Source organism: Staurois parvus, unplaced genomic scaffold, assembly GCF_062004578.1.
Source record: "Staurois parvus isolate SC_StPar_1 unplaced genomic scaffold, SC_StPar_1.0 ptg002167l, whole genome shotgun sequence".
Taxonomy (NCBI): domain Eukaryota; kingdom Metazoa; phylum Chordata; class Amphibia; order Anura; family Ranidae; genus Staurois; species Staurois parvus.
The window spans coordinates 202419-227717 of record NW_028319963.1 but is presented as its reverse complement, the minus strand read 5'-3'; the positions used below and the strand labels follow the sequence as shown (position 1 = coordinate 227717).

The 25299-nt window shown below is 44.9% G+C and overlaps 1 long non-coding RNA gene across 1 annotated transcript in view; it reads right to left on the bottom strand.

Annotated features, from left to right (window-relative positions):
* LOC149432309 (uncharacterized) overlaps positions 1-17158 on the bottom strand; it is a 75424-nt gene extending 58266 nt beyond the window's left edge. Inside the window, exon 1 of the long non-coding RNA XR_016309153.1 lies at positions 17093-17158. This is a non-coding gene — a long non-coding RNA (uncharacterized LOC149432309). The remainder of the gene's footprint in view (positions 1-17092) is intronic.
* Between the last annotated feature and the right edge of the window lie 8141 nt (positions 17159-25299).

The window sequence follows — 25299 nt, the reverse complement described above, 5'->3', positions numbered from 1 at the left end:
TTTTAGTTGCCGATTAAACCATTCCATCCTTAAATATGGGAACATCTTAAAGGATTAGTGTTTGCATCATAGATGTAAGCCAGTGTTTATACCAGATCAGGGGTGGACTGACAACTCATGGGACCCCCGGGCAATAGGGGATCATGTGGCCCCTGTGTCCTTGCCCAAACTCAAAAAAGCCTATGAAAAGGGTACCTGGGGCATCTCATGGGGCCCCCTAGTGACCCCAGGCCCTCGGGCAGTGCCAAAGTTTCCAAAATGGTCAGTCCGCCCCTGGACCAGATGGCCACTCTTGTGTCAAGCATCACGGCCTAAAGCCACCTTTTAGGTACACTTGAGCATTGTCCAGTACTTGGGTACCCCATACTATTTTGTCTTAGCAAGGTGGCTGTTCCACAGCAAGAGCAAACCAGGATAAGCCCAGGCTAATGCAGGCCATACATGGGTCGAATCCCAAAATAATTTTCATTCGAAAATCGCAACTAAGAGTTTTGGTTAAAATTTTGCACCATTAGTGGGCCGCATTTTCGTGCGGCCATTGAATTTTAGTGATTGGGCATGTTGGAAATTTTTTGAAAAATGAATGAATTTCTAATCAATGATGGGAGAATCGTGCGAGAAATAGAATTGAAAACAAAATGAACATGAGCTGTGACCTGGAAAGAAAAGAAGATTTCCAGCCACGAACATTCTTTTCTTTAGCAACATGAGGTGAAATTGAAGGCTTGGTTGGTCCAAGTTCGAAATTAATGGTGGCTCCATTGGATTACAAAACGCTCAAAATTCTTGATTTTCTAAAGAAAATTAGTTCAGAATTCGGCCCGTGTATGGCCTGCACATGGTCTTCATCAAATAGGACAAACAGTACCAAGGAGTTATCCAGGCCATACATGGGTCCCATTCCGAACTAATTTTCTTTTGAAAATCGTAACTAAGAATGTTCGTTTGAGTTTTGCACCATTAGTGGGCCGCAGCTTTGGAAGGGTTGAAGTTCCTCTTTAAATATAGGTATGGAACAGATTTCTCTTTAGTGGACTTGTCTCCTCATGGGGCATATATGGGACTGGGAGATGCTCGCTATCATGGGGTCAGATATAAGAACCCGGAAGAGACAACCTGCTCTCCTGGTGACACCAGAAAATGGTGGCATAGGACTGGGTGTGCTGCGATGGACTGGTGGAACTCTAGAACAGTGTTTCTCAACCTTTTTTCAGTCAAAGCACCCTTTAAAATTATAGACAGTTCCGAGGCACCCTTTAACATTATGGACAGTCTTGAGGCACCCTATTCTAAAATGGGGTGCCTCTAGACTATCCATAGTTTTAAAAGGGCACCCCATTCTAACATGTGAAAAACTTTTCTAATAGTTTTATAGTACTCAGCAACACCCACACATGTAGGACACCCAGCATTAGAGGGGATTTATTCTTCCAAAGCAAGACACTTTGCACACTGGTACTGACTAGTATTCCAATGTTTCTCTTCTCCCTCATTTTTTATCCTTCGCTCATCACTAATGTGACCCCAGCACTGATGGAGAGGGGTGGGGGAGGGTCAAACTAGGATGCTGTGCAGGCAGCTGCCATCCTCCTTATCAACTGATGATGTCATTGGTTGTCAGGATGCTGGTGGCTAGAAGGTCATAGTGGTGCACAATAAAAACCTGTGGCTTCGTGTAACTAAAAGGCCGGCTTGTCCCACCTTCTGGCTTTGGGCAGTTTTTAGACATTTTGCCAAGGCACCCCTGAAGAAACCTCAAGGCACCCCAGGGTGCCTGGGCACCCTGGTTGAGAAAGGATGCTCTAGAGCGGGGTTTCTCAACCTTTTTTCAGTCAACATTCTGCACAATCTCGAGGCACCCCACTCTAAAATTTAAAAACTAAACTTACATAACACAGCAACATCCACACACGTAGGACGCCCAATATTAGAGGTGATTTATTCTTCCAAAGCAAATATACCTTTGTACATTGGTACTGACTAGTATTCCAATATTTCTCTTCTGCCCCAGTTTCTCTCCTGCACTCAGATAATGTGACCCCAGTGCTGATGGAGAGGGGCAGAGAAGGATGCTGTGCATGCGCCAAAAATCCTCTTTATCAACTGTAACGTCATTGGTTGTTAGGACATCGGCAGCTAGAAGGTTGTAGTAGTGCACAATGAAAACCTGTGGCTTTGTGTCACTAAACGGCAGGCTGGTCCATCCATTGGCTTGTGTGCAATTTTTTAGCAATTTTTAGGCATTTTGCCAAGGCACCCCTGAAAACACCTGAAGGCACCCCAGGGTGCCTGGGCACCTTGTTTAGAAAAACCTGCTCTAAAGAACATTACTGGATACCTGGGCAAATATAGAGGTAAGAGGGGAGAATAAAGGACGGGTGAATTTCCTCTTCCAAAAGAAGTATGGAACAGATTTCTCTTTTGCCAACTTTTCTCCTCATGGGGCTTATATGGGGCCAAGAGATGAACACATCTGGAACCAGGTCCAGAAGGACCTCAAAGAGAAAGCCAACCTCCTTGTGACTCCAGAAGAAGATGGCAGTGTGGGACTGCATGTGGTGTGGTGGGGGGGGGGGGCAAATCCCTGAAGAACACTGCTGGATAGCTGAGCTTCTATAGTGGTAAGGGGGGTGAAGTTCCTCTTCAGATAGAGGTATGGAACAGACTTCTCTTTAGCCGACTTGTCTCCTCATGGGGCTCATATGGGGCCTGGGATATGTGCATCACCATGAGGCCAGATGCAAGAACTCAGAAAGACAACCATCTTTCCCAGAGACACCAGAGGAAAATGGCGGCATGAGACTAGGTGTTCCGCAGGGGAATGGTTGATCCCTAGGAAACTGGATTGTTGAGCGTGCTTATAAGTAAGGAGGGAGAAAGGGGGGGTGAAGTTCCTCTTCAAATAGAGGTATGGAACAGACTTCTCTTTAGTCGACTTGTCTCCTCACGGCATTGGGAGATGTGCACCATCATGGAGCCACGTGCAAGAACCCAGAAGGGACAACCAGCCTCCATTGTGCCATCAGAAGAAGATGGTGGCACAGTTCTGGATGTACTGCAGTGGCGGATCCTTAGAGAACACTGCTGGGTCATTGAGCATGTATAGAGGTAAGGAGGAAGAAGAAGGTGAGGAGGTGATGTCCTTTTTAAAAAGAGGTATAGAACAGACTTCTCTTTAGTGGACTTCTCCCCCCACCCCCCCATGCATTTAACAATTTACATTTTGTAAACAGCGGCAAATGAAATCCACAAAATGTAAGAGTAGCAAGAGAAGGAGAAATGATGTGAGCTGGTTCTGTGCCGATCGTGAACCTACAAATAGAAGTATTCTTAATAAAACTTGCTTTCCACAACTCCACTCTATCCCTAGGGAGAGGGAACAGCTTGCACATACCATCTGAGTTATAAAAAAGACATTTCTCTCCGGTATTCCAGAAATTGCTTTAATTTTAGTAAACGGAATGGTGTGTTGCTCATAGTTCATTGACCTGATGCTGTACTGCACCATCTGGAGATTCCTGAGGTTCAATGGGATACCTAAGGAGCTGTTTGTAATCAGAGGCTGAGAGCGTTGCCTGCACACACTGCTCACAAATAACATTGGCAAGCACTCCGCTCCCCATTACCGCTCTGCACCCGCCTGGCCTTTTACTGGTAAACACAGAGTATGTGTGGAAGAACTCCGCTCCTGGTCAGAGATAAAAACAATCAAAGTCCATGGAATACCGACAGGGAAGAAAAAAATATTTAAAAAATATTCTTCCAAAATATATTGACATATATTTTAAATACTACAATTTTGCCTGTGTTGTGTATATATATATATATATGTGTATATATACACGCCTGCATTTCAACATACAGTATATCTATCTATCTATATGTATATATATATATTTTTTTAATTGAAATATTTTCAAAAAGTAATTTTAACATATATTTTTAAATAAATAAATAAATAAATATATATATATATATATATATATATATATGTGTGTGTGTGTGTGTATATATATATATGTATTTATATAAAATTATTATATTATTATTATACAGTATTTATAAAGCGCCAATAGTTCGCTCAGCGCTGTACATTACAATATATATATATACACATACATACTGCATGTTGAAGTGCATTTATTATATATTACAAAATATATAAAAAATATATTCTTCAGATTTTTTTTTAACATATATGTAAAAGTATATGTTAAAATGACTTTTTTATATTTGTAAAAATATTTTTCATTTATTTTGTAATAAAAATGCATTTCAACATACAGTATATATATATATATATATATATATATATATATATATATATATATATATATATATATATATATATATATATAAACTGTCCTACTAAAACTCACTAATGATTTACTAACTGCTAAAACCAATGGCCACTACTCCGTACTCTTACTACTTGACCTCTCTGCGGCTTTTAATATGATTGACCACCCCTCCTCCTCAAAAAACTCCACTCTCTTGGCCTCAGCGACTCCACTCCCTCCTGGTTCTCCTCCTACCTATCGCAGCGCTCCTTCGAGGTTGCCTATAACGTTGCCACCTCCTCTTCACTCCCTCTCTCTGTTGGGGTCCCTCAAGGTTCTGTCCTTGGACCCCTTCTCTTCTCCATCTACACCTCCTCCCTTGGTCACTTGGTAAACTCCCACGGCTTTAAGTACCATCTCTATGCTGATGACACACAAATCTATCTTTCTACCCCTCACTTCACCCCTTCAGTCTCCTCCTCACCTCACCCCTTCAGTCTTCTCCACACCTCACCCCTTTAGTCTCCTCCTCACCTCACCCCTTCAGTCTCCTCCTCACCTCCACACTTCAGTCTCCTCCTCACCTCACGCCTTCAGTCTCCTCCTCACCTCACGCCTTCAGTCTCCTCCTCACCTCACGCCTTCAGTCTCCTCCTCACCTCACGCCTTCAGTCTTCTCCACACCTCACCCCTTTAGTCTCCTCCTCACCTCACCCCTTCAGTCTCCTCCTCACCTCCACACTTCAGTCTCCTCCTCACCTCACCCCTTCAGTCTCCTCTCGCATTACTAACCTACTAAGCGACATATCGGCATGGATATCACTCCACTTCTTCAAACTCACTCTTTCCAAAACTGAGCTCATACTGTTCCCCCCATCCCATGACCTCCACTGACTTCTCCATCAAGATCAATAACACAATCATCAGTCCCTCCCCTCATGCCAGGGTACCAAGTGTAATCCTAGACTCCCATCCGTCCTTTCACCCCCAAATCCAATTACTGTCCAAATCTTGTAGACTCCACCTCCGCAACATCTCCAACCTCCGCAACATCTCCAACCTCCGCAACATCTCCAACCTCCGCAACATCTCCAACCTCCGCAACATCTCCAACCTCCGCAACATCTCCAACCTCCGCAACATCTCCAAGATACGCCCGTTCCTAACCTCGGAAACCACTAAGCAACTTATTCACTCCCTTGTTATATCTCGCCTTGACTATTGTAACTCCCTCCTCATTGGCCGACCTCATCGCAGGCTATTCCCTCTTCAGTCTATCATGAATGCTGCTGCCAGACTCATCCACCTTACTAACCATTCTGTATCTGCCACCCCTCACTGCCAATCCCTCCACTGACCTCCACTCAGTGTCCTCCACCCCTCTCTGCCAATCCCTCCACTGACCTCCATTCAGTGTCCTCCGCCCCTCTCTACCAATCCCTCCATTGGCCTCCACTCAGTATCCTCCACCCCTCTCTGCCAATCCCTCCACTTGCCTCCACTCAGTGTCCTCCACCCCTCTCTGCTAATCCCTCTACTGACCTCCACTCAGTGTCCTCCATCCCTCTCTGCCAATCCCTCCATTGGCCTCCACTCAGTATCCTCCATCCCTCTCTGCCAATCCCTCCACTTGCCTCCACTCAGTGTCCTCCACCCCTCTCTGCTAATCCCTCCAATCAGTGTCCTCCATCCCTCTCTGCTAATCCCTCCACTGGCCTCCAATCAGTGTCCTCCACCCCTCTCTGCCAATCCCTCCACATACCTCCACTCAGTGTCCTCCACCCCTCTCTGCCAATCCCTCACTGGCTTCCCATTGCCCAACGGATAAAATTCAAAACAATAACAATAACATATAAAGCCATTTATAAAACTGCCCCAAATTACATCACCAAACTTGTCTCTAAATATCACCCAAACCGTACTCTCCACTCCTCACAAGACCTCCTACTCTTTAGCTCCCTTGTCTCCTCCTCCCATGCTCATCTCCAGGACTTCTCCAGAGCTTCCCCCATCCTCTGGAACTCTCTACTCCAATTTATCAGACTATTGCCTACTCTGCTCACTTTTAGGCGATCTCTGAAAACCTATCTCTTCAGGGAAGCCTATCCTGCCCTCAGCTAATAATGGAATCTTCTACTCTTCCAACCAGTCCATCCCCCACAGTTACTACCTTTTGTACCACTAGCCCCTCCCTCCTAGATTGTAAGCTCCCAGGATCAGGGCCCTCCTATCCCTCTTGTATTGAACTGTATTGTTGCTGTATTGTCTCCCGTTATATTGTAAAGCGCTGAGCAAACTGTTGGCGCCATAAATCCTGTATAATAATAATAATATAAATCCTGTATAATAATATAATAATAACATAAAAATCTTGTATAATAATAATAATATATATTTATTTTAATTGAAATTTATTTTGAAATATATTGAATTCGGCCAAAATTGTATTGCAAATATATGGCAATATATTTGGGAAGAAGTTTTAAAAAATATATTCCAAATATATTTTTCTTCCACATTGGTATGTTTATGGTACATCTAACCTCTTTCATTTCTTCAGCGTCTTTGCAATATTTGTTTGCTGAGCATAGGAAATGGTTGACCAAAGGTTACATTTATTTGCTAGTTCTCTATGAAATGACATTGTATCTCTTGCTTCAAAGGAGTATGTATTTCCTATGCACCCCAGCTCCAGCTAGTGGTCATAATGTGGGATTTTACTACTGCCTATAATAAAAGAACATTCGTTCAGAGGTGAAACTAGTCCATAGAACATTTATTTTTTTGACCAGTTTTTACAGGCAGATTCATAGGACAAATGGCTATGCAAATTAGTTTAGAAACTGACCCATCGGTGACATTTTTGCTGTTTTCATCTTTTGTATTTCCATAAGCACATTGCTTTATCTGTTATTCTGGAAAATGGAGTGGCAATGTTTACAATTCTATGCACACTGTATATTTTAGGTCCTTATAGGTGACATCACAGTGGTGTAATAAAGGGGGTGCGGTCCGCACAGGTTGCCTACTCGCTGGGGGTCCACCTGACAATTTTTTCCTGTGTTGTGCAGCACTGTGCAGGACCTAAACGGAAGAATGTCGGGTGAACACAGCACCCCAGTGAGTTGGCACATGGTGCTCCAGCAGTGGCAGTTCAGAGAGAGCAGAAGTCTCCGGTCATCTGACAGAGCTATGTGATATGGGGGAATTCCCCTCACTCTGAACTGCCACTGCATCTGGTCTGGTAAATTTAGGGAGGGGGGAGTCCTTTCCTGGAGGTCTATACTGGGAAGGGGAGGAGAGGGGTGTCTGTGCACTTAAGGGTCTGTACCAGGGTGGGGTCTGTATTGTGAGGTCTGTACTGAGGACTGCGATCTGTACCGTGGGGTCTGTACTGAGGACTCTCCTAGATTATAAGCTCCCAGGATCAGGGCCCACCTATCCCTCTTGTATTGAACTGTATTGTTGCTGTATTGTCTCCCGTTATATTGTAAAGCGCTGAGCAAACTGTTGGTGCCATATAAATCCTGTATAATAATAATAGGGTCTGTACTTTGGGGTCTATACTGAGGACTGGGGTCTGTACTGTGGGGTCTATACTGAGGACTGGGGTCTGTACTGTGGGGTCTATACTGGGGACTGGGGTCTGTACTGTGGGGTCTACACTGAGGACTGGGGTCTGTATTGTGGGGTCTATACTGAGGACTGGGGTCTGTACTGTGGGGGTCTGTACTGAGGACTGGGGTCTGTACTGTGGGGTCTATACTGTGGGGTCTATACTGAGGACTGGGGTCTGTACTGTGGAGTCTATACTGTGGGGTCTATACTGAGGACTGGGGTCTGTACTGTGGGGTCTATACTGAGGACTGGGGTCTGTACTGTGGGGTCTGTACTGTGGGGTCTATACTGAGGACTGGGGTCTGTACTGTGGGGTCTGTGCTGGGGATCAGGGTCTGTACTATGATGGGGGCTGTCCTGAGGCGCCTGTACTGTGGGAGTGTCTTACGGTCTTTACTGATGGTTCTTTACTGGAGAGAGGTTGCTGTACTGAAGGGTCTACACTATGGAGGGTCTGTACTGGGGAGGGGAGAGTGTGCTGTGGTACTGGGTATCAGGGTCTGTACCAGGATTGGGGGAGGGGGGGTGTCCTGAGTGTGAGAGGTCTGTACTGTGAGGTCTGTACTGAGGACTGGGGTCTGTACTTTGGGGTCTGTATTGGGGAAGGGAGTCTGTACTGTGGGGTCTGTACTGAGGACTGGGGTCTGTACTTGGGGGTCTGTATTGGGGAAGGGAGTCTGTACTGTGAGGTCTGTACTGAGGACTGGGGTCTGTACTTTGGGGTCTGTATTGGGGAAGGGAGTCTGTACTGTGGGGTCTGTACTGGAATGGAGGTGGAGGCTCTCCTGAGGGGTCTATACAGGGGGAGTGTCTGTACTGTCTGTACTGAAGGGTCTGTTCTGGGGAGGGGTGTGTGTACTGAGAGGTTTGCACTGGGGTGCAGGGTCTGGACTAGGATGGGGGTGGGTGCTGTCCTCAAGGGGTCTGTACTGAGGGGTCTTTACTGAGGAGGGGAGACTGTACTGCGGGGTCTATCCTGGGGAGCAGGGCCTGTATTGGGACTGGGGGGAGAGGCTGTCCTGAGGGGTCTCTACTGGGGGAGTGTCTTTACTGTCTGTACTGATGGGTCCTTTCTGGGGAGGGGTGTGTGTACTGAGGGGTCTGTACCGTGCGGTCTGTACTGAGGACTGGGGTCTGTACCGTGCGGTCTGTACTGAGGACTGGGGTCTGTACTGTGGGGTCTGTACTGGGGAACAGGGTCTGTATTGGGATGGGGGGGAGTGTGTATTGTGAGGTCTGTACTGGAGAGTGGGGTCTGTATTGGGATGGGGGGGGAGTGTGTATTGTGAGGTCTGTACTGGGGAGTAGGGTCTAATCTGTGAGGTCCGTACTGGGGAGTCTGTACTGGGATGTGGGGAGTGTGTACTGTGGGGTCTGTACTGGGGAGTGGGGTCTATACTCTGGGGTCTGTATTGGCACGTGAGGAGTGTGTACTGTGGGGTCTGTACTGGGTAGTGGGGTCTGTATGGGGGAACAGGGTCTGTATTGGGATGTGGGGAGTGTGTACTGTGGGGTCTGTACTGAGAAGTGGGGTCTATACTCTGGGGTCTGTATTGGCACGTGGGGAATGTGTATACTGTGGGGTCTGTACTGGGTAGTGGGGTCTGTACGGGGGAAGAGGGTCTGTATTGGGATGTGGGGAGTGTGTACTGTGGGGTCTGTACTGGGTAGTGGGGTCTGTACGGGGGAACAGGGGCTGTATTGGGATGTGGGGAGTGTGTATTATGAGGTCTGTACTGAGAAGTGGGGTCTATACTCTGGGGTCTGTATTGGCACGTGGGGAGTGTGTATTATGAGGTCTGTACTGGGGAGTGGGGTCTGTACTGGGGTGCAGGGTCTGTATTGAGATGTGGGGAATGTGTACTATGGGGTCTGTACTGGGGAGCAGGGTCTGTATTGGGATGTGGGGAGTGTGTGCTGTGAGGTCTGTACTGAGAAATGGGGTCTGTACTGTGGGGTCTGTTTTGGCACGTGGGGAGTGTGTACTGTGGGGTCTGTACTGGGGAGTGGGGTCTGTACTGTGGGGTCTGTAATGGGGAGCAGTGTCTGTATTGGCACATGGTGGGTCTGTACTGTGGGGTCTGTACTGGGGAGTGGGGTCTGTACTGTGGGGCCTGTAATGGGGAGCAGTGTCTGTAATGGCACATGGGGGGTCTGTACTGTGGGGTCTGTACTGTGGGGTCTGTACTGGGAGAGTGACTCTCCTGAGAGGTCAGTACTGGGTTGGTGTGGTCTGTGCTGTACATGGTGTATGCATGCTGTGTATAAGGGGGAGTATGTTAAGTTTTAATGTAACCATGCGCTTTTAGGCCCCTCCAACCATTAGCGCAACATTAGCGCAACATGGCCACACCCTCAGCACAACATGCACCACTTTATTATTCTGGAACACTTTGGTGGGATGGGGCGGGGGCAGGCCATTTAAAAAATGATCGGTCCTGGGTTCCAGATATCACAGGCCACTAATCAGTGGACATTTATATCTATGAAAGAATGGATCTTGGTCATTCCATAACACGGCTGTAGTGCCACGTGGGAGCTGTTCTCCTCCAATGGAATCAGGCCGCCTCTCTTTCCCACCTTCAGTAGCAGCTGCGCACGTTCAAAGTCAGCTAAGCATTCAGGCAAACAGAAAGGCTTGCTCTGCTTCATGTGAAATATGACACACTATCCTTACCTATTACCATCATGAATGCCGTATACCGCGCCGAAATCAAAGTATATTTCATTGAGTTGTTTACAATCAGTAAATTCCAGATAACGAATAGGAAGCGTCTCCTCTGACCTCACAGGGTTTAATAAATAACAAAATATAATAAAACCTGTGACAGCAATAACCCGCGTTTCCTATACAAACCGGATGGCGTATATTCATCTAGCGCCGCCTGTTTATTAAAACATTCCATCCTGGTCACTAAAGGGTTATAATCTCATCGTCTTGTTCTTCTAGCATTGCGGAAGTTTCCCCCATGCTGAGACAGTCATTAAAACATAATTTTTAACAAAATCCTTATTTTTTTTATCTCACATATGCAATTATATAAATATTACCTTTACAATTATTGGTAATTAGGTGTCTAGTTTATAAAGCTGCAGCTCATTAACCCTAACTGAGAAGTCTATTACACACATCCATAGCAAGGATTTGCCTGCTGTTATTAATGCCATCCACTGTAAATATACCTTCCAACACAATGCAAGAATTAAATAGTGTGCACAGTTTTACAAAAGTAATCCGCGAGCCCATTTTACTCAGCTTAAAGGTAATCCTTCACCAAATATTAGTTGTAGATTTTCTCCTTATTACATTATTATACAGGATTTATATAGTGCCAACAGTTTGCTCAGCGCTGTACAAAATAACGGGAGACAATACAGCAACAATACAGCAACAATACAAGAGGGATAGGAGGGATCCCTGCTCCTTGGAGCTTACAATCTAAGAGGGAGGGGCTAGTGGTACAAAAGGTAGTAACTGTGGAGGATGGACTGATAGGAGGAGTAGAAGATTCCATTATTAGCTGAGGGCAGGATAGGCTTCCCTGAAGAGATAGGTTTTCAGAAATCGCCTAAAAGTAAGTAGAGTAGGCGATAGTCTGATAGATTGGGGTAGAGCGTTCCAGAGGATGGGGGAAGCTCTGGAGAAGTCCTGGAGATGAGCATAGGAGGAGGAGACAAGAGCTAGAGAGCAGGAGGTCATGCGAGGAGCAGAGAGTACGGTTTGGGTGATATTTAGAGACAAGATCGGTGATGTAATTTGGGGCGGAGTTATAAATGGCTTTATATGTTATTGTTAATGTTTTGCATTGTATCCGTTGGGCAATGGGAAGCCAGTGGAGGGATTGTCAGAGAGGGATGGAGGACACTGAGTGGAGGCCAGTGGAGGGATTGGCAGAGAGGGGTGGAGGACACTGAGTGGAGGCCAGTGGAGGGATTGGCAGAGAGGGATGGAGGACACTGAGTGGAGACCAGTGGAGGGATTGTCCGAGAGGGGTGGAGGACACTGAATGGAGGTCAGTGGAGGGATAGGCAGAGAGGGATGGAGGACACTGAGTGGAAGCCAGTGGAGGTTATTGGCAGAGAGGGATGGAGGACACTGAGTGGAAGCCAGTGGAGGGATTGGCAGAGAGGGATGGAGGACACTGAGTGGAAGCCAGTGGAGGGATTGGCAGAGAGGGATGGAGGACACTGAGTGGAGGCCAGTGGAGGGATTGGCAGAGAGGGATGGAGGACACTGAGTGGAAGCCAGTGGAGGTTATTGGCAGAGAGGAGTGGAGGACACTAAGTGGAAGCCAGTGGAGGGATTGTCAGAGAGGGGTGGAGGACACTGAGTGGAGGCCAGTGGAGGGATTGGCAGAGAGGGGTGGAGCACACTGAGTGGAAGCCAGTGGAGGTTATTGGCAGAGAGGGATGGAGGACACTGAGTGGAAGCCAGTGGAGGGATTGGCAGAGAGGGATGGAGGACACTGAGTGGAGGCCAGTGGAGGGATTGGCAGAGAAGAGTGGAGGACACTGAGTGGAGGTCAGTGGAGGGATTGTCAGAGAGGGGTGGAGGACACTGAGTGGAGGTCAGTGGAGGGATTGACAGAGGGGTGGAGGACACTGAGTGGAGGTCAGTGGAGGTATTGGCAGAGAGGGGTGGAAGACACTGAGTGGAGGCCAGTGGAGGGATTGGCAGAGAGGGGTGGCAGATACAGAATGGTTAGTAAGGTGGATGAGTCTGGCAGCAGCATTCATGATAGACTGAAGAGGGGATAGCCTGCGATTAGGTCAGCCAATGAGGAGGGAGTTACAATAGTCAAGGAGAGAGATAACAAGGGAGTGAATTCGTTGCTTAGTGGTTTCCGAGGTTAGGAATGGGCGTATCTTGGAGATGTTGTGGAGGTTGGAGATGTTGCGGAGGTGAAGTCTACAAGATTTGGACAGTGATTGGATTTGGGACTGGAAGGACAGATGGGAGTCCAGGATTACTTCTAGTACCCTGGCGTGAGGGGAGGAACTGATGATTGTGTTATTGATCTTGATGGAGAAGTCGGGGGAGTGGGCACGGGCTGGGGGGAATACTAGGAACTCAATTTTTCAAGATTGAGTTTGAGGAAGTGGAGTGACATCCATGCCGATATGTCGCTCAGTAGGTTAGTGATGCGAGAAGAGACTGAAGGGGCGACTACATGGTGACTAATGCGTGATGCTGATGGGTGACCATAGAAGGAAGGATTGGCCTTCTGCAAAGATACCCAAATAGCATACTCAGGGAGCTGCTGGGAACATTTAGACTCGTACGTGTAGTCAGATGAAGGAAAACGTCAAATAGGCTCAACAGCACTGACCTGGTGGCTCCCAAATGGCCACACAGGGAATTGCTGAGAATGGTGCAGGTAGGGATACAGCTATAATCATAGATGTGAATGTGCTGTGGGGGTGTAGGACTATATTAAGGTTCACAGGTCCAAAGATATCCATGGCAGCTTGTGACGGGAGTCACTTTGGGTGGGGGGCCCATGGAACCCAGCTCACTTTGGAAGGGTGGGGAGACCCCTGTATCAGCTCCCCATATCCCTATTATGTGTAAGGCATCCTTTGCCTGTTAGGGGTACAGGGTGATCTGTCCTTATAATATATTTTTCTTCCATGTGGGCAGGGTTGCAAAGGTTGCGCTTGTGACCGGGCCCTGGTGTTCCGCCACCATGGCGGGGCCATGGCTGGGGTTCAGGGGAGCCCTCTTGCACTGGGACCATGAATGCTCTAGTTATGTCTCTGGTTTTGGGGTGAAGGCAACAATATTTGCACTGTGATTGAATGTGGGGCTGAATGGACAGAGTTCAGGACTACATCTAGCACTCTGGCATGAGGGGAGGAACTGATAGTTGAGCTATTCAATTCAATGGAAATGTTTAGGGAGGTGACATTGGGGGGGGGGGGGGGTGGAAATTTTATGAACTCAGTTTTTGAAAGATTGAGTTTGAGGAAGTGGAGTGACATCCATACTGATATGTCAATTAATAGATTGGTGATGTGCAAGGAGACTGAAGGGGTGAGGTGAAGAGTGGAGAGATAGATGAGCATAGAGATGGTATTGGAAGCCATTGGAGGTTATCAATTGACCAAGAGAAGTGGTGCAGATAGAGAACAGAAGAGGTCCAGGGACAGATGCTTGGGGTACCTTTGGGGTTTTGTAGGTCACTTTAAACCTAATTATCCATTGATGTACTCATGCTCCTATCCTAGAACATTGTATTCCCCCTGAGGTCATCACAGAGGACAAGGGGGCGCTCTTTACGTCTGGAGGAAAAGAAATGTAACCTCCAAACACAGAAAGGTTTCTTCACAGTAAGAGCTGTGAGAATGTGGAATAGACTCCCTCAAGAGTTGGTTGTGGCCAGCTCAGTGGATTGCTGTAGGAAAGTCCTGGATTCTTTCTTGGATACACAGAATATAACTGGATATAACATTTATAGGTGACGTTGATCCAGGGAATATCCGATTGCCTCTCGGGGGATCAGGAAGGATTTTTTTTCCCAGCAGGAGCAAATTGGATCGTGCTTTGCTGGGTTTTTTGCCTTCCTCTGGATCAACTGTGGGTGTAGGATTATAACTTTTTTTTTTTTATGGTTGAACTGGATGGACTTTTGTCTTTTTTCAGTCAGACTAACTATGTAAGTACATATATTGTTTCTTTTTCATTGTTTTAGTGAAAGTCCCCACATGGAAGAAAAATATATTTGAAAATTTATTTTTTAAATATTCTTCCCAAATATATTGACATATATTTACAATACTACAATTTTGGCCATATTCAATATATTTCAAAATATATTTATTTATAATTATAACTTTTTTTTTTTTTTATGTTTGAACTGGATGGACTTTTGTCTTTTTGCAGCCAGACTTAGGGCTCATGTACACTGCAGCTGATAAACAGCCCCTGAACTCTCCCTAATGTTCTCCTATGTGTCCGTGTACACATCGTCATTTACAGGCAGTTGAGTTTACAGTTGTTTTTTTTATCGCAGAAAACATGCGTTCAGCAGTAAATTTTATCAGCATTTCAAACGCCAAATGCTCGTAAATGCGGCTAACCGCGTTTATAAGCATTTGCAAATTTTTTTTAACTCTTCCATTTCCAGATGCTGTCCAGAGCATCATGAAAAATGCATGCAAAGCGTTTTCCCGGTACTCAGATGGACCCGGTACAACATACTTTGAGGTTTTGCATGAAAGAAAATATGTTAACCCCTTGACGCTGACGTAACACAAATATGGGGTCTCACAGAACTGGGCTTTTTTCCGTGCGTACCTGTCTTTGTGCTGAGATCCCGCCGAACAGAGCTCCCCCAGCACAAAGACCGCGGTGTCACTGAGAGCCCCGGGTCCCGTTCTAACGATCAGGACCCGTGACTCCCGATTCCTGGTCACATGATCGCTGTGATAGCCTCTGATTGGCTATCACAGTGATCAGTCACTGTACAGCCCGGCCCCCTTGTTTTTTTCTCTCTCTATGAATGGAGGAGAGAGATACATTGTATCTCTCTAACTTCTGACATAGAGAAAAAAAATTTTGTTTAAAAAAAAAAAAAAAAAAAAAGTAAATTAATATTTAAAAAATAAAGAAAAAATACCTAGATTTGTTTAAAAAAAAAAGAAAGATAAATAAATAACTTAAAAAATAAAAAATAAAGAAAAAAATACCTAGATCAAGGTTTGATCTAGTTCAATGCCAGGGTTAGTGCTTGGGTCAAGGTCAGGGTCAAAGGTCAAGGTCAGGGTCAAAGGTCAGGATTTTTTAAAAATAATTTGGTGTCAGTGTGTTTTAGGTAAAAAAAGACAACAGCAAAATGCACACTATTGTCTCTGGGCTGTACTACGGATACAAACAACAAATAACATACACATATCTGGTATCGCTGCGATCGTCAAGAGCTGGAGAATTTATTTTGGGTTGTTCTTTGGTGGTAGGTTATGGTAGTAACAAGAAACACACAGATAAATTATAAAAAAATGATTTTATTGTATTATTTTGGGCCAGTTTTCCTTTGATAATAAAAAAAAATCAGGAGATATCTATTACCATTTACCACCAAATGAAAGCCCAATGTGTCCTGAAAAAAACGCGGTATAATCAGGGGCGGACTGACAACTCATGGGGCCCCCGGGCAATAGGGGATCATGGGGCCCCTGTGTCCTTGCCCACACTCAAAGCACACTCAAAAAAGCCTATAAAAGGTACCAGGGGCATTTAATGGGGCCCCCTACTGACCCCGGGCCCTCGGGCAGTGCCCAAATGCTCGAATGGTCAGTCCGCCCCTGGGTATAATCCACCTGGATGTACAAAGTAGTGGTGATGATACGGATGGTTTTACTAACATATGTCAACGTTGCAAAATTGTGCTTAGGCATTAAGATTTGTTTTACCCTTAGGCATGAAGGGGTTAAACTCTACTGCCATCCATAATTTCTCCACAGAAATGAGCTGGAACACATCCAAACACCACAAAAAAAAAAAAAGACAGCTAATTTCAACAAATACTGCTCTCTCTGCTTCTGCTCTTCCTCTCTATTTCTCTCAAAATGTCTGAAATAGTTAATTTTTTACTGTTTTTCAGTGCATTCTGGGCATTTTGGAAGGTCTTTTGAGGATATCTTTAAAAAACGCTTCTAAAACGCAAACGCTCATACACGCGGTAAGCAAACGCGGCTAAACAGACGTTTTATAACCTACGTTTTCCAGCAATCAGTTTCCATCATTCAGAAGTGTCCCGTGTACATGGGGCCTTACTATTATTGTCGGATGTATTACCAGATTTAATACCATGGAAGAAATAAGTACCATGAAAGTCATGTGGTGAGTCACACGGTTCTGCAATAGGTCCTGATACTCTCCATGTGCGCAGGAGGTTACACATTACTGATAAGTCATTGAGATGTAATCCTGCTTATCTTATAAGTCTGTAAATCAGCTCGTAAAATCACACTCCCGCCCCCAGACAATGAGCGCGGATGGCGTGTAGTACGGCGCGGTTACCATATTAATATAAACACAAATATTTCACAAACACTTCTAAAAATACCAGCCTCTTCCTAATCGAAGTTTCACAACCTCGCCCTGCCGCTTCCACGGCCTACACCACTCACACATGTGCCACGGGAAGACATTGAAAAACAATCTATAGTCATTACTTTATGTGTCATGTTACCTTCCTGCAAGTTTGTCGCTGTGATGTAACATCTGCTGTACGGGAGGAAACAATCATTTCTCCAGAATATTTCATACGTTGTGTAACTGTAAAATTAAAACACAGTTATCTTGGCTAATGTTTAGACTGCAGCGGTAGGGAAGGCATGGGCTGCTGATATTCTTTCCCCATAGGCTTGCACTATATGGGTCACTTTTTATTATTATTATACAGGATTTATATTATTATTATTCAGGATTTATATATTATTATTATTATACAGGATTTATATATTATTATTATTATACAGGATTTATATTATTATTATTATACAGGATTTATATATTATTATTATTATACAGGATTTATATTTTTATTATTATTATTATTATACAGGATTTATATTATTATTATACAGGATTTATATATTATTATTATTCAGGATTTATATTATTATTATTATTATTATTATACAGGATTTATATTATTATTATACAGGATTTATATATTATTATTATACACGATTTATATTATTATTATTATACAGGATTTATATATTATTATTATACAGGATTTATATATTATTATTATTATTATTATACAGGATTTATATTATTATTATACAGGATTTATATATTATTATTATTATTATACAGGATTTATATTATTATTATACAGGATTTATATTATTATTATACAGGATTTATATATTATTATTATACAGGATTTATATTATTATTATTATACAGGATTTATATATTATTATTATTATTATACAGGATTTATATTACTATTATACAGGATTTATATTATTATTATTATTATACAGGATTTATATTATTATTATACAGGATTTATATGATTATTATACAGGATTTATATATTATTATTATTATACAGGATTTATATATTATTATTATTATAATACAGGATTTATATTATTATTATTATACAGGATTTATATATTATTATTATACAGGATTTATATATTATTATTATACAGGATTTATATATTATTATTATACAGGATTTATGGCGCCAACAGTTTGCTCAGCGCTTTACAATATAACTGGAGACAATACAGCAACAATACAGATCAATACAAGAGGGTTAGGAGGGCCCTGATCCTGGGAGCTTACAATTTTTATTCTTTAACCACTTCACGCCTAAGGGTAAAACAAATCTAAATGCCTATGCACAATTTTGCAATGTTGACATGTGTTAGTAAAACCGTCCGTATCATCACCACTACTTTGTACATCCAGGATGGATTATACCTTGTTTTTTTCAGGACAAATTTGGCTTTCATATTTTTTTTTTTTAAATATTTATTTTATCTTTTTTTTTATAAACAGTTATTTTGCTTTTTTCTCTATGTAAGGAATTTTTTTTTTTACCTAAAACACACTGACACTAACTGACACTGATTCCAATTTTTTTTTAAATCCTGACCTTGACCCAAATACTAACCCTGGCACTGAACTAAATTAAACTGTGATCTAGGTATTTTTTCTTTATTTTATTTTTTAATATTTATTTAGTTATCTTTCCTTTTTTTTTTAACAAACATTTTTTTTTCCTCTCTATGCCAGGAGTTAGAGAGATACAACGTATCTCTCTTCTCCATTCAAAGAGAGAGAAAAAAACAAGGGGGCGGGCTGTACAGTGACTGATCACTGTGATAGCCAATCAGAGGCTATCACAGCGACCATGTGACCCAAAATCGGGATCGGGACCCGGGGCACTCAGTGACACCCCGGTCTTTGTGCTGGGAGAGCGCTGTGTGGTGCGCTCCCAGCACAAAGACAGGTACACAAATATACTGCCCCACGGAAAAAAGCCCAGTTCCATGAGGCCGCATATTTGTGTTACGTCGGTGTCAAGGGGTTAACATTAGATCCACTATTGGAAGTTATATCATTGTAGCACTACCCCATTAGGGGTTGCTGTTGAATTTGGGTCCCCCTATAGTCCCTCACAGCCAGGCATTCGGTATTTTCCACACAAGCTTACTTCAGAATTAGAAACAAGTCCTTGAGCTTTTGTTTTGTTGTTTATTGAGGGGATTAGAACTTGGATAGGCTGGGGGCTGTATAGGATGCCCAAGGGAACAAATAACCGAGGACAAGCTCCTCTTCTGTGACACAGTCTTTGTTGGAAAGCTAACCAGCATCTCCTAGTTGTACCACCCCAAAACCTAGATTAACTCCTCTTCATCCAGCAATCTGGAGACTTTTCCTGAGCAGGGGACCTGGCTTAAGTTTCTTTAAATGAGGTGAACAGTCACAAGTAGGGGGCTATTCTGGTTTCCCATCGGAGTGCTCCTTCCCCTATCCGCGCTTGAGGGTGCAGGTGTACTCACTCCGATCCTCTCCTGTACAGCTTGTGGGTTGGCTGCTGCTACCAGGCCTATCAGCTGGGCTTCCCTGCCATACAGGTGGTCCTCGCTCAGGGGGCCAGTGAGTTCCAAGTTTTCCACCTTTCCAGCTCCAGGCTTGCAGGCAGGTCCTATCCCATTAGGCCTCCTGGCAACCATCTTCTTCCAGCCTCACATCTTCGTACTCCTTCTTCCACCCGACTATTAACACTCTTCACTCAGCTCTCCTGCTACAGAGCAGGCTCCTACACTTTTAAGGGAGTCCCAGCCTCTTGCCAAGCCTTCTGTTGGGGACTGGCTGGGGTCTCTCAACAGAGCAACCAGTTACCCCTCAGATCCACCCACTGCTTTCAAGGCCCTCCTCCGAAAGCCTCAGAGCAGGGAGAAACTCCAGAGGAGCTGGCTTACAGAGTCTCACAGCCCTGACCACAATTTGGCCCCACTGGCTATTACACCTGAGCTGCTAACAGCTCCTATCTAACCATTATGATATAGCTCCTCCTAGCTAATCGAGGAAGGTGCTACATCATTTTTAAAAATTAGATTTTTTCAACAATTGTGTAAGGACGCAGGTCTGATCCTGCAACCTTTGGCGGTGTCTCTTCTTGCTGAGCCACCTGGGATGCTGTACAGCTCCTTAGACAACCTTGAACCTTTTGCTCCTCCCATGAGCTTCCTATTTCAGCCATGCTTTTGCACTTCTTTTTTTGCCAGATTATTGTGCTCTCTCCAGCCAATATCTCACTATTGTCACTCCTGCCGCTGCCCATCTCCGCTACCAGTGGTTACCAACCTTTGGCTTGTTCCTCAACTATGCTTCTGCTTGATCCCAAACTGCAACCACTTGTAACCAACCTATGGTTCGTTCCTCGACTACTCTTTTGCTTTATTCCAACCTGCAACCACTTGTTAACGACCTTTGGATTGTTTACTGACTATGCTTCTGCTTGATCCCTACCTGCTATATTTGCGGTGCGTTGGTACCTGGTACTAACGCACCGCAAAAGCTATCTTCACCATCAGGAACTCTGATGAACACCAGTTAGGGCTTAGACTCCACACCTTGGGTGTGCCTATGTTATCAGCCAGAGTAACCTGCTTCTGAACGTATTAGTGGGAGCCTATCTACTGCTATAGCTACCGGTCTCCGAGCCTGACCCCTGAACATGACTAGCTGAATGGTATAATAGTTTTTGTCTTACTTGTAAACATCTTCTTTTTAGGTCCATTGCAGGATACGAGCTCTTTAAGTCATAGACCATTGGGTCATACAGCTATCTTCAGGTGATAGGATTCATCTGAATCTCTGTAGGGTCTGCATTGGTCCACAGACAGAACCTGAGCCGAATGTTCCCTCAGCAGATCATTTGGATATCCCACAATGGGGATGACCTGAGTGCAAAGCAGTGCTCAGGGGTTAGAACCTTGGTGAAGACTTGAGGTGCAGTGGACAGGCCAAAGGAAAGAACAACAATTTGATAATATTGTATGCTTACAGCCAGAGGCGGACTGACCATTTTGAAACTCGGGCACTGCCCGAGGGCCCGGGGTCAGTAGGGGGCCCCATGAGATACCCCAGGTACCTTTTTCATAGGCTTGTTTGAGTTTGGGCAAGGACAAAGGGGCCCCATGATCCCCTATTGCCCGGGGGCCCCATGAGTTGTCAGTCCGCCCCTGCTTACAGCAAAACGCAGGTAGCATTGATGTGCAGGAAAGACGGGCATGTACAAATAAGCATGTCCATAAAGGGGAGGACATCTCCCTGGTAAAGGGAGGTAATGACCAAATGGAAGGATCTCATACAGAAATTTTGATTCTGAAAGAACTTGTGCAGAACATGTAGGTACAGTATGGGGCAAGTGCCTTCTTTCACCTTGGAAACTGTGAACGGGCTGAAGACCCTGGAAACATTCCTTTTCTTGAGATGTAGGCTATGACCCATTGAGAGAGAAGATGCTTTCGAGAGTAATATCTGCCCATCCTTGCGACAAGCTGGTGAGTTCGATGACGTGAATCTCTAGTTTCCAGCTCTTGGTGCCCTGAACCCAAGCATCTGAAACAAAGAGATCATTTGCTTTGTACAGAGCCCTGTGTTGATTGTCAACACAGGGCCCTGGGCTGTGATTGGACACTGCCAATCAGCAAAGACCTGTTGATAAACTCCCCCAGTGTACAATCACAGTGGGAGTCGGCGAGCAGGAGCGCATGCATGTGCCCTGTACCTGGAACAGGTACATTTTTGTGGTGAGTGGGGGGAGGGAGCGCTAAGACGCATCTACCCTGTGTGCATTTGGGGATGGATCATCAGCAATGGGGGTTAGTAGAAGGTCCATGTGGAGGTGGTGTCCAAGTCCATCTGTAGTGGGGGGCTTGTAGTAGTATGAACTTGTCCGAGGAGGCAGCCGGCTGCAAGAGCTTGTAGATACTCCTAATGCAGGTAAACTCTTTATAAAGTGCACTTTAAAGGCATAAATACTGCACAGGGACATGATTAAAAATTAATTTGTAAATGCATTGAAAACCAATTAATCCATTTCCGGAGGTCAGTAAAAAGTCAACAAAAGTCTTATCTGTTCAAAACTCTTTATAAAGTGCACTTTAAAGGAATAAAGGGACAAGATTAAAAAAAATAAATTGTAAATGCATTGAAAACCAATTAATCAGTTTCGGAGGTCAGAAAAAAGTCAACAAAAGTCTTATCTGTTCAAAACTCTTTATAAAGTGCACTTTAAAGGCATAAATACTGTACAGGGACAAGATTAAAAAAAATTTGTAAGTGCATTGAAAACCAATTTATCCGCTCCGGTGGTCAGAAAAAAAGTAAAAAAAAGCTTTATCTGTTCAAAACTCTTTATAAAGTGCACTTTAAAGGCATAAAGGGACATGATTAAAAAAAATCGTAAATGCATTGAAAACCAATTAATCCGTTCCGGAGGTCAGAAAAAAGTCAACAAAAGTCTTATCTGTTCAAAACTCTTTATAAAGTGCACTTTAAAGGCATAAATACTGTACAGGGACATGATTAAAAATTAATTCGTAAATGCATTGAAAACCAATTAATCTGTTCGTATTGTCGAAAAATTTTGTAAACCGAGGTGTTATTTTCAATGGATTTTCATCCGTAAACCGAAAATGACGTTAACCGAGGTGTTTTTTAAACCGAGGTACGCCTGTATTAGGCTTCAAGTACTCGAGCCTACCCTGACCGCAGGCCATGGAAAAATGCAAATCGCAACAAAAACATGGTACCGCGGTTTTGCCACGTTTTGCGCTTTCCCGCGGTCGGCGGTCAAAATGTTCCTCACCTAAACACGGCAGCTCTGTACATGAAACCTTAATGAAAAAGTCACTCCCATTCAGATTGGCTCTACGTATTGACATGTATTTATTTATTTCAGGTACTTATATTATTATTACTATACAGTATTTATAAAGTGCCGATAGTTCGCTCAGCGCTGTACATTACAAAGGGGGACAGAACATGTGACAGAACAATACCAATACAATGTGATACACGAGGGGTTGGAGGGCCCTGCTCTTTCGAGCTTACAATCTAGGAGGGAGGGGATGGTGGCACAGGAGGAGATGGCTGTGGGGGATGGAGTGGTAGGAAGAGTGGAGGAGGTCGGCAAGTTAGCAGGGGGTGGGGTAGGCTTCCCTGAAGAGATGGGTTTTCAGGGTGCGCCTAAAGGAGAGGAGAGTAGGTGATAATCTGATGGGTTGGGGCAGGGAGTTCCAGAGGATGGGTGACACCCTGGAGAAGTCCTGGAGGCGGGCATGGGAGAAGGAGACCAGGGAACTAGAGAGAAGGAGGTCTTGTGAGGAGCGGAGTGTGCGTGTTGGGTGGTACTTGGATATTAGTTCAGTGATGTAGTTCGGGGCAGTATGGTGGACAGCTTTGTACGTCAGCGTTAGGATTTTGAATTTGATCCGTTGCGCAATCGGAAGCCAGTGGAGGGATTGGCAGAGGGGGGTGGCGGAAACGGAGCGGTTGGAAAGGTGAATGAGTCTGGCAGCCGTATTCAGGATGGACTGAAGAGGGGATAGCCAGCGGCGAGGCAGGCCAGTGAGGAGGGAGTTGCAGTAGTCGAGTCGTGATATGATGAGGGAGTGGATGAGCTGTTTGGTGGTTTCTGGGGTGAGGAACGTGCGGATTTTGGCGATGTTGCGGAGGTGGAGTCTGCATGTTGCGGAGGTGGAGGCGGCACGAGTTTGTTAAAGATTGGACTTGGGGCTGGAAGGATAGGTTGGAGTCCAGAATGACACCAAGTACTCTGGCCTGCAGGGCGGGTTTGATGGTGGCGTTGTTGGATGTGACGGAGAAATCAACGGGGGTTGTGTCCAGGCTGGGGGGAAGACAAGAAACTCGGTTTTGGAGAGGTTCAATTTAAGGAAGTGGAGCGACATCCAGTCCGATATGTCGCTCAGTAGGTGTGTGATTCGGGCTGAGACCAAGGGGGTGAGGTGGGGGGTTGAGAGATAGATTTGTGTGTCGTCGGCATAGAGGTGGTAGTTGAAGCCGTGAGAGTGTATGAGTTGGCCAAGGGAGGAGGTATAGATGGAGAAGAGAAGGGGCCCGAGGACAGAGCCTTGAGGGACCCCAACAGAGAGGGGGAGTGAGGGGGAGGTGGTAGCATTATAGGTAACGCTGAAGGAGCGTTGTGACAGGTAGGATGAGAGCCAGGAGAGAGCAGAATCTCTGAGGCCGAGGGAGTGTAGTTTTTTGAGGAGGAGGGGGTGGTCGACTGTGTCGAAGGCCGCAGAGAGGTCAAGGAGTAGGAGCACTGAATAGTGGCCATTAGCTTTGGCGGTTAGCAGGTCGTTGGAGAGTTTGAGTAAGGCGGTTTCGGTGGAGTGTAGGGGACAGAAGCCGGACTGTAGGGGATCGAGGAGGTTGTTGTCGTTGAGGTGAGAGCATAGGCGGGTGTAGACTAGGCGCTCGAGGAGTTTAGATGTAAATGGGAGCAGGGAGATGGGTCTGAGGTTGTTCGGGTCATTGGGGTCCAGGGAGGGCTTTTTAAGTATGGGGGTGATGTGTGCATGTTTCAGAGGGGAGGGGAAAGTGCCTGAGGAGAGGGAGAGATTGAAGATGTGGGTGAGGGAGCGTAGGATGGAGGAGGAGGAAGGTCGTAGGAGTTGTGAGGGGATAGGGTCGAGGGGGCAGGTGGTGAGGTGGTCATCAGAGAGATATAGCTCCATCAATGTACGCAGCGCTTTACATATATATTGTACATTCACATCAGTCCCTAACCCTCAAGGGGTGTACAATCTAAGGTCCCTAACTCACATTCATACACATACTAGGGACAATTTAGACAGGAGCCAATTCACCTACCAGCATATCTTTGGAGTGTGGAAGGAAACAGGAGTACCCGGAGGAAACCCACGCAGGCACTGGGAGAACATGCAAACTCCAGGCAGGTGGTGCCGTGGTTGGGATTTAAACCAACGACCTGAGTACTGCCAGGGGGAAGTGCTAACCATTTAGCCACTGTGCTACCCGACATGACCAAGCACAGAGGAGAAGCACAGAGACCCGATGTTGAAATCACCTAAAATCATCCTAAATAAGGAATGTCATGAAAACAGAAAATATTCATTTAAAATTTTCATGAAGGCTGGAAGGAGGAACCAGAAAATACAAGCAGATTGAAAATCAGCTAGACCTTCACATTTATGTGTCCGCTGTCTGAAGATAACAAACCATGAAAGAAAAAAATCAGAAACAAATGTTTGATGAATAACTTACAGGATCAATCATCCCACGTCACACAACAAGTGGGAAAGAAAATTCTGCACTGATGGAAAAGATGAAAACCACATGGAACCGACAGGACCCGGGACTGACATT